The sequence below is a fragment of the Hyperolius riggenbachi genome, chromosome 11 (genome assembly GCF_040937935.1).
Source record: "Hyperolius riggenbachi isolate aHypRig1 chromosome 11, aHypRig1.pri, whole genome shotgun sequence".
NCBI classification, from domain to species: Eukaryota; Metazoa; Chordata; class Amphibia; order Anura; family Hyperoliidae; genus Hyperolius; species Hyperolius riggenbachi.
This window is the reverse complement of record NC_090656.1, coordinates 188944977-188955903: the sequence shown is the minus strand read 5'-3', so window position 1 is coordinate 188955903 and position 10927 is coordinate 188944977.

Below are 10927 nucleotides of genomic sequence, written 5' to 3'. Positions count from 1 at the left end.
ATTCCCCTGTCCGCTCCAACTGCCCAACTCAACCCCTCAGAGAGCCGTTATTCTTCCCTAACAGCTCCCGTGCTTGTGTGCCTGGTTGCTTAGCAACCTTTCCTCAGCCATCAGCCCTGCCTACCCACACAGCAGCACCCATTACAATTAAGGGCAAAATGCCCTTACTTAACAAACCTGTGTCAGCAGCACCTCTATTTAAAGCTGCGCTCCGGCCGGCTTCTTCATTCTACTTCCTGTTTCGAGTCATGGGAAACAGGAAATAGATTGAAGCTGGCCAGACACAGGTAAACTAAATATAGAGGTAGCGCTCTCAGGTATACGTATGTTCAATCACAGGTCATAGTCCACATTTAATAATAAAGTCTCTCTTAATTCAAGCAATGACAGTGATTGCGATTGTTTTCAACTTCTATCTTCCACACATTGGTCAATTTCCTCCCTTGTACGATAGAGCAGCCTCCACCACACCCTCTTGTGCTGAACTCACCGTGCATCAAGACCCACCAATGGGTCATAAGTCGCCTTGTGACCGTTACCGGGTCGTCCCCCACCTTTCTGGCAATGCCTCAGACACACCAAGCAGGATCTCCTTCTTCCACTTTAAATCATCATAATGTTTCTAAAATCTCAATAAAATAGCCTCTCATAGTGTAAAAACGTCTTTAAATTTATTGTATAAAAAACATATTGCACTCACATGTAGGTTGATAATAAACAGCGTTGAGTTTTTTCTTGTAAACGGGCTCTCCCCCATATTGTCGGCCCTAGGCAGGCTGGTCTCTGTGGTTCCACCGGTTTTCGCAGCTCGTGCGCGCCCCTCACGGCCTCAATCCACGTGGAACGCCCGCCTTACTGCTCGCCCCTAGTTCCTGGTGTTTGTGGTTAAACTCCGCCCGACATGTTTCGTCAATCTTTGACTCATCATGGACTAGGAGCCAACCACATCGCAGGAACTTTTGTAGTGAGATGATCCGCCCACCGAGACAACCCCCCTCCCTCGTTATCCCCTACGTCGTCACACATCCACTTAGCACGTCCGCCTCCATACGGGCTTCCGTAAGCCTGCCTATACGTCCGCCTCCATTCGGATTCCGTAATTCAGCCTGCCTATGGGCGAACAGGGTAGACTCCATCCGTACAATGCTTTTACTTAGATGAGGGTGTCAGCCTCCATAAAAACCTCCCACTCGCCTCATCTCCTCCCCACTACCCCATTCCCACTTGTCTGCTACGTGAAATCACAACCGTATTTTGGAGGATACAATATCCCCCTTGTGCATTTTGGGGGGTATTTTGTGTGTGACCTCCTATCGCCCCCCCCCCCCCGGTTGCTCTCCCTTGTGATCTACATTAACAATAGTAGTGCTCTGTGCTTTAATCTGTGCTAGCTTTAAATCCTCTTTTTTCTTAATTTGCCATTTGTATATCTCTTTTTTGCGGGTTGCCTCAGCATCTCTTTGGAATTGTTCCCATTGTTTGCCTCGGGGTGGCACAAGGGGGAGAGCCACAGGAGATGTGGGACCGGCCCCATCACTATAGAGGAGGGGGATCATGGGGAGGGGCAAATAGGGGTAATCACAGAGTTCAACAACAAGGGTATGGTAGAGGGTATAGCATTAATGAGAATGATATAAGATATAATATCCCCACGACCAACAGATATGACCCAATCAGACACCACAGACAAATGGAGCCTTTTTTAGAGGTGGGGCCCCGATATGGACCGAGGGAATGGAGGCGGGGGGGGGGGGGGGCGAGGAAGTAGATCCATACCAGGGGTACCCAGGAAAAAGAGGACCAGACGAGGCACAAGGGGTGGGAAGGGGAGGCATAAAAAGGATGCGGAATCTATGGGGGAGGGGATATACAACATAAGTGGGGTTGCACTTAGTAAGAGTGAAGTGGCACTTTTAGATAAAGGATTAAAATATGCACCCAAATAAGGATTGGATAAATTTTCCACGTATATTGATATACACAAATTCTCTAGAAAATTGCATTTAAAAAAATATTTTGCGGGTAGGGTTAATGGTGATAGGAGCAATGTCAGGGAAACTGAGTTTAAGCACACAAATTTGAAGAACAAGTCCACATTTAACCCCCAGGATCATAGCTACAATGCAATTGAAGTTTTTAAAAACCTGGTCATTAAGGATTTGAATCAAATACCTGAAAGAGGAGGAACAAAAGAAAAACTCATAGCAAGGGAAATGCTTGAGGAAAAAAATTTGGTCATTCGCCCTGCGGATAAGGGTGGGGGTGTGGTGGTCCTAAATAAGAATCAATACAAAATGGAATTGGACCGGTTGGTGCAGGACAAAGAGGCATACACTTTATTAAGGGGAGACCCCACTGGGATGTACATGACAGAACTGCGAATGCTGTTAAAGGAAGGCCTGGATAAGGGATACATCAATGATGATGAGTTTAGGTTCTTGATTCCGGATGCACCACGATTTCCAATAATCTATCAGGTCCCAAAGATCCACAAAAATCGAGAGAACCCCCCAGGCAGGCCCATTATAAGTGGAATCGGGTCAGTAACACATCGTCTAGGACAATACCTGGATGAGTTTCTGCAACCCTTAGTGGAGAAGCTGCCAAATGTACTTAAGGATACCACTCACATGCTGCAAAAACTAGAGGGAATGAATATAGAGGATGGAGATATCATGGTGACCGCAGATGTAGCTTCGCTATATACGAATATTGAACATGAGCTAGGACTAAAGGCAGTAAAAGCATATATGGACAGAGATGGATCCTTGAAAGAGGAGCAGAGGGGATATATCCAAGCACTTCTTAAATTCGCGTTGGAGCGGAATTATTTTTGGTCAGATGGAAATTTTTATAGGCAGCACAGAGGCTGTGCCATGGTGGCGAGTTATGCCCCGAGCCTGGCTAACTTATTTATGGGGCTGTGGGAGGAACAAGTACTAGCGAGCGCCAAACAGGTGACATGCTGGCATCGATTCATAGATGACCTCTTTTTTGTATGGAGGGGAACAAAAAACCAACTTGAAGCCTTCCTAGAAGGACTCAATGGCAATGAAGTGAGTATATCCCTTACTGCTGAATCCAGTGAGGAAAAAATCAACTTTTTGGATTTAGAGGTAAAGAAAGCAGCGAACGGTTTTTGCACAAAAAGCTTCTTCAAATCCACAGATAGAAATGGATATATATCAGTGAACAGCTGTCATCACCCGTCCTGGATTAGGGGAATCTCAAGGGGGCAGTTTATGAGAATGCGTAGGAATTGCACTATGATTGATGACTTTGATCAGCAAGTGGGGGTTCTGAAAGACAGATTTCTGGAAAAGGGCTATGATAATCAGGAATTGCAAACTGAGATTGATAGGTTGAGGGAACAAGAGAGGGGAGAACTCCTGAGAAAGCGGAGTAAGGGAGATGGTCAGGGTGAGTATGACTTAGCCTTTATTACCACCTTTAGCACACAGTTTAGGGACCTGCAAAGGATCATATACAAACATTGAGATATTCTTGGAACGGACCAGATACTTGGGACCATCATACCACCAAAACCCAAATTTATATATAGAAAAGCACAAAACCTTAAGCAAATATTGGCACCCAGCTGTGTGGACCCACGGAGGCCACCCAGGATGCAGGGATGGCAGGTACCTGGATTCTTTCCATGCAGGGGGTGCAAAGCATGTAGGGAGGCTAAGGGAATTAAATCCAACAGTATAACCTCTTTTAGTAATGGGAAAGTATTCAAAATCACCCAGTTTATCACTTGTAATGACAGACATGTGGTTTACATGGCCTGGTGTACATGCGGATGGCAATACATCAGAAGAACAACCAGGACTTTAAAAGAAAGAATGGGGGAGCATATTAGAAACATAAGGAAGGGGTTTGTTAATCATAGTCTGTCAGCACATTTTGGGGCAGAACATAAATGTGACCCAAAAATGCTATCTTTTTGTGCCATTAAAAAAATAACCCCAGCATGGCGAGGGTGTAATCTGACTAGGATGGTCTCACAGGAGGAGACCAGATGGATCTATAATATGGGAACATTGAGGCCAGGAGGGTTAAATATTGATGTGGATTTGGCGTGTTTTTTGGGGGATGGATAAGTATGTGTAACAGATTGAATTAAATGAGGTACAATATAGCATGGATCCGTATCTTCATTAGCCTCTCTGTTTGAATTTTTTAATTTGAGTGTTTTATTGGGTTATAACCAATTTGTCTTTAATATTTATAACTAAAAGAATTTTATTTTTAATTATAATGTCATTTATAATGATTTTTTATATATGCACAATTTTGATGAACTGTCATCTTTAGTCCACTATTCTGACAATGAAGTAGGTGGATATGCGTCTTGTATCCTCCAAAATACGGTTGTGATTTCACGTAGCAGACAAGTGGGAATGGGGTAGTGGGGAGGAGATGAGGCGAGTGGGAGGTTTTTATGGAGGCTGACACCCTCATCTAAGTAAAAGCATTGTACGGATGGAGTCTACCCTGTTCGCCCATAGGCAGGCTGAATTACGGAATCCGAATGGAGGCGGACGTATAGGCAGGCTTACGGAAGCCCGTATGGAGGCGGACGTGCTAAGTGGATGTGTGACGACGTAGGGGATGACGAGGGAGGGGGGGAGTCTCGGTGGGCGGATCATCTCACTACAAAAGTTCCTGCGATGTGGTTGGCTCCTAGTCCCTGATGAGTCATAGATTGATGAAACATGTCGGGCGGAGTTTAACCACAAACACCAGGAACTAGTGGCGAGCAGTAAGGCGGGCGTTCCACCTGGATTGAGGCCGTGAGGGGCGCGCACGAGCGGCGAAAACCGGTGGAACCACAGAGACCAGCCTGCCTAGGGCCGACAATACGGGGGAGAGCCCGTTTACAAGAAAAAACTCAATGCTGTTTATTATCAACCTACATGTGAGTGCAATATGTTTTTTATACAATAAATTTAAACATGTTTTTACACTATGAGAGGCTATTTTATTGAGATTTTAGAAACATTATGATGATTTAAAGTGGAAGAAGGAGATCCTGCTTGGTGTGTCTGAGGCATTGCCAGAGAGGTGAGGGACGACCCGGTAACGGTCCCAAGGCGACTTATGACCCATTGGTGGGTCTTGATGCACGGTGAGTTCAGCACAAGAGGGTGTGGTGGAGGCTGCTCTATCGTACAAGGGAGGAAATTGACCAATGTGTGGAAGATAGAAGTTGAAAACAATCGCAGACACTGTCATTGCTTGAATTAAGAGAGACTTTATTATTAAATGTGGACTATGACCTGTGATTGAACATACGTATACCTGAGGGCGCTACCTCTGTGCATGGTGATACTTTAGAAGGAGAGGGGGCGAACCAGGGAGAAGTGTGTTTTTTGGAATAATTTTTTCTGTTCTGTTTTTTGTCCACTGGTGCTACCATCTGTTGTTCAAAAATTGCCAGCGCGTTTGTGTCTTGAAGCAACAGGTAAACTAAATGCCTGCTGCGCGTTCTCTGCAAGGGGACTCGGGAGGGGGCACTGATGGAGAGGGAGGGAGGAGTGATGTCGGCCTCCCTCCCCGCATTACACTTCGGCGGCTGGTGCCGCGATCTTGCTTTCTCTCCACTGGCGTGCGGGGAGACCAGCAGGGGGGGGGGGGGGGATTCGGGGCATCAGTAATCCCCCTGCGTGTGCCAGTGGAGTCCTGAGCAGAGCGTAAATAAGAGTTTTCTCACCCAGTTCTCGGCATTCCACTGAAGTGATCTCCCTTCAGGGTGCCACTAGCTACTTAATAGTGGGGGTACCTCTGGCTACCTAATGCTACGGGGCACATGTAGCTACCTACGACAGGCAAGGGAAGTAAGGGAGAAGTGACAGCTGGGCCAGCCAGCACACTTGCAGTGCGGTTCAGCAGCCGTTTGTAGTTTCATGGAGGCCGAAGTCTAGGGTGCCAGGACATCTGTGCCTATAGGCTCCTGGGATGTAAATCCGGGCCTGATTCTGGGACAATAGCATTTCACCAGGCTTATATATATATATATATATATATATATATATATATATATATATATATATATATATATAATATTATATAGAGTTTAGCATGTGAAATGAGACAGCATAAGTGGGAATGAGAAAACTCCTATATAAATCAATAGAGGGCCAATTCTACAAACAATCGTTTGGAATTCGGTTGGGGAGTAGTAGTCTTGATCAGATTTCAGCCCAAACCTGATTGTGAATGGATCAACTCTTTGGCTGAAGAGATAAGGGGCCATATGCAATTTACTTTTTTCACCTGAGTTTTCTCCTGGGTGATATTTTCACAACTTGTAAATAAAATCCCTAATCCCTTTAAAACACCAACAAGCAAACAAATACTCAAAATAATTTTGATAGTACTTTTTCACCTACTTCTTGGTACTTTTGCCATTGTAAAGTGCTAAAAAGTTATTTTAAATCGAAGTTGAAAAATCATCTCCTAGGAGAAAACTCAGGTGAAAAAGTGAATTGCATATGGGCCCAGGTATCAGCCAAGGAAAACAAGTTTATGTGTTACACATCATTATAATGACACGAAGTTGGGTTTGTAGGTCTGTCCTGTAGAAAAACTCTATGATTACCTCATTATCGTATATGTTGGGAAGTGACGGATGTCCTTTAACGTCGCCGGGAGCATCCTGCGCAGGTGAAATGTTCTTGTACTGCACCGCACCTGCACAGGACGTGAACGAGGATGTGGCGGGGGCCTGGAGGATAGTGGAGGACCGGCACGGGACAGGTCAGCTGCAGGGGGCTGAGAGAAGCCCCAGGTAAGTTGAACTTTTTTTCTTTCAGGTATCTTCAAGTCCGCTTTCAGTTAAATACTTTTTATATACTATTTATACTACTTACTATTTATACTGCTTATAATATTGAAAAATTGCCAGCTTGGGATCGGTTTAGTATATTTATAAGCATGGAGTTCTGAATCGGGATGGTTCAGTATAAATATAAGTTCACTTAAAGAGGAACTGAAGTGAAAATAACAATGAATACAGTTGTTGTTTTTTTGTTGTTTTTTTTTTGTTTTTACAATATTCAATCATGAATTAGTCAGTGTTTGGCCATTGTAAAATCTTTCCTCTCCCTGATTTCCATTTTGAAATGTATCACTGGTGGTGACATCTTTAGTTCTGCCAGGTGATCTCTAGGGAATGTTTGTTTCTGAGAGGTAAAAACAAGGAATTCAGCTGATCTTTCATCCATTGGTAGTGTCTGAATCACACACCTGAAACAAGCATGCAGCAAATCCAGTCAAACTAAAGTCAGAAACATCTGATCTGCATGCTTGTTCAGGGTCATGACTAAAAGTATTAGGCCTCTTTTCCACGGACTGTTGAGCTGTGTGCTCAGCAAGCAGTTACCAGGCAGCAGTGAGCAGTTAACAGGCAGCAGTGAGCAGTTGTGAGAGTTTGAGAGGCATTTCACTGCCTATCAACAGTCCATGGAAAAGAGGCCTTAGAGGCATGGGATCAGCAGGACAGTTAAGCTGCGTACCCAACTGGCGATTTTCCTGACGACTGGCGATTTTCAATCAACGTTGCAAGGTGGGTACAGGCGCATGATTGCAAATGTCACCTAGCATCGCGCCGATGACGACGGACCGACACGGTGGATCGGATCTTTGAGATCCTTGGTAACACCTCGCAAAGTACCGCAATTGCAGAAGTCTCGCTTGCACCGTCGTGTACGTGGCGTGACCTCGCGCCTTAACCTGCCAACAGGAAGAGGCGTTGTTGACGACCATCGTCAAGGGGACGTTGCGGGAGGTACGAAGCTTTAGGCAAATTTCATTGTAGCCTCCATAGTCTTCGTATTTCTTGCAGCAAGTTCAGTTACCCCCAAGGCCCGTTATAGTACCCGCAGGGCCGTTTCTTGGGCAGTGCGGACAGGGCAACCGGCAAGTAGTAGAAGGTGGACGTTGGCAGAAGGACATAACCACTAGGGAGCTGGTGACGCGTGGTGCAGCCAAATGGAAGAAGAAGATTAGCAGTGCAATCGCCTTCCTTGACTCCTCCTGGGCTGCCTGCGTCCGACGTCAAGTCATCATCACGTCACAGCCGCATGATGACACCTGATGTCCTGTAGCGGTACTGCAGGCTGTCAGTGTGTGGTGCCCATGGAGGAGTCAGCTTTCCAGGCTCTCTTCGCCTGTGTGTTTTCCTGGTCCCTGCTTCCTCCCGGGTGAGGGACTGGTCACTAGTAAGTAGGTTACCCTGACCAGACGTCCCATCCCAGGTTCAAGGTCCACTGTCCCTGGCTGCAATATGTCCCAGGTTATGTCCCACTTTCGGCCGCCGGGTGTCCCAGTCGTGGGACTCTGTGGCCACATGACGTAATGTTTGCCTCATTTACAGTAGTTACATTTCATTTGTCGGAGGTAACAGTTATTACAATTCATGTGGCAAAGGTAACGGTTGCTGGAGTTATTATTTGATGGTCATAGAGACTGCATTTGAAACTTTGGGGTTATTGTTGCAGCATTTGGCATTTTGGGGGCTCATGATTATTAAATGGTATGCTAATACTGTAGCATGAGCAGCTTCTGCAGGTTTCGCAGACAATCTAATCCCACCATAGTCATAGTCTAATGTCCTACAATATTATTATGTATTTATATAGCACTAGCAGCTAAGGCAGCACTTTCCAGAGAATGTAGTCATGTCCTTCCTTGGCAGAGCTCACAATCTAATACCAGCCATAATCAAAGTCTAATGTCCAGCCATAATCAAACTCTAATGTCCCGCCATATCATTATTATGTATTTGTGTAGCACGTGCATCTTCTGCAGCACTTTACAGAGTACATAGTAATGTCATGGACTGACATCCATGATAAAAAATATCTCCCATTTCACCACATCATTGTGGGAACACTGCTTTCTTGTGTGTTTGGGGGAACATTGCCTAATTACCTTTAGGGTCACATTGCCTATCTGTGTTTTAGGAGGAAACTCTGGCCCCCTGCCTCAGAGTTACATTACAGTTCGCTCCACCCACACCATGTCATGGACATGCACATTTTCCTACCATGGTCATGGACATGCCCATTTTTGGGTGTGGCACGCTTCGCACTCCCCCCTCTGCCCCAGGTTGAGCTAAGAAAAATCTGGTCACTGTAAAGTCGGCAGATCTACTTGTGACCTCTGGCTGTGTTACCGTCCCTAAAGAGTAACAGTTGACGAGTCCACGGGGGTTGGGGAGAAGGGGACGCAATTTTTACACCCTCGCCCTGGGTGCAATTTAGCCTAGAAACTTCCCTGAGTACCCGGGAGCATGCATACTACATGTTGGCAATCTAGGCTCTAGACAAGGTAGTTACATTCAGATTATTAAATTATTCAGAGCTGAATTACAAAGACATTCAAGAACTTATGTTTCAACTGAGTGTGAGTCTGCTGAGCAGACTCACACTCAGTTGAAACATAAGTTCTTGAATGTCTTTGTAATTCAACTCTGCTTTCTTGTGTGTTTGAGACTCTGCTCTTCCTGTCATATGACATACAGTGACTGAGCTACCAAAGTGCACGCTATCTCCTTGTATATCTCTGATTTATGATAACATCCATGCTTGGTAAGCACAAAGGGCTCGATTCACAAAGCGGTGATAACCCAGTTATCACGCCTAAAAGACTTTAGGCGTGATGACCTTTTCACCACTGAGTTATCACCGCTTTTTCCTGCTCTTCGCGCGAAGTGAGCGCGCGCGCAAAGTCCCATAGGGTTTAATGGGAGCTTCGCGCGAAGCGTCGGGTGCTGCGCGCGCACTTCGCGCGAGTTTCTTCTTATCATGCCTAAAGTGAGTTTAGGCGTGATAAGGGCCTTTTCACCAGCGTGCAAACACTTTGCACCGCTTGGTGAATCAAGCCCAAAAAGTCACAGGCATGTTTCTGGCATTTAATTTCACACTCCAGAGGGGAATTCAATTGATCTAAATAAATTTTGGATACCCTTAATTCCGCATCCTTCAGGCCTCTTTTCCACGGACTGTTTATAGGCAGTGAAATGCCTCTCAAACTCTCAGAACTGCTTGCTGCTGCCTGGTAACTGCTCACTGCTGCCTGGTAACTGCTCACTGCTGCCTGGTAACTGCTCACTGATGCATGATACCTGCTTGCTGAGCACACAGTTCACACGCAGGTTGCGCGCATAAAGTGAGTACCGATCACGTGCAGCGTGGTCCGACGATAATGGCGCGTGGTGCGACCGTAACGTTGCACCATTCACGTGCTTTAGTGCGTGAATGGTGCAACGTTATCGTTGCACCGCGCCCCGCTCGCCGTTTTCAGCACACCGCGATTTGTGGGTGCAAACTACCTAACGCCCTGGTTTGCGCCCACAAAGTCTTTAGGCGTCCTAACCGGCTTAGCGCCGTTTAGTAAATCAAGGGCGAAGTATTAGAATGGCTCGGATCAGCTAATTTCAATCACTTGGGAGCCGCCATAGGTCATAATGAGAATTACAGCTATAGTGGCGCTCAGTGACTAAGTTGAGTGCTGGAGCTTAAAGTGTACCTGAGATGGGTTATTATAAATCCTCCAGCTCCCTCTGACCCGATTGCTCCCTCACCGTCCTCCTCGCCCGCAACTGGTGCGGGAAAATCCTCCAGTTTGGGCCAGTCTGCGCAGGTGCAGTTCGGGCAGGCACACTTCCATCTCGCTAACGTGGCTGGTAACGTTCTGTGCATGCACAGCAGTACTGCGCAGGTGCAGAACGTTCCTGGCGACGTGAATGTGCATCCGCAGTTGGCCCCCGGAGGACATTCCAGGACCAATTGCAAGCGAACGGAGAGGCAGAAGAGGATGGTGTGGGAGCGATCAGGCCGGAGGGGGCTGGAGGAAGCCCCAGGTGTGCATATTTTCTTTATAATCCCCCATCTCAGGTTCCCTTTAAATTAAAAAA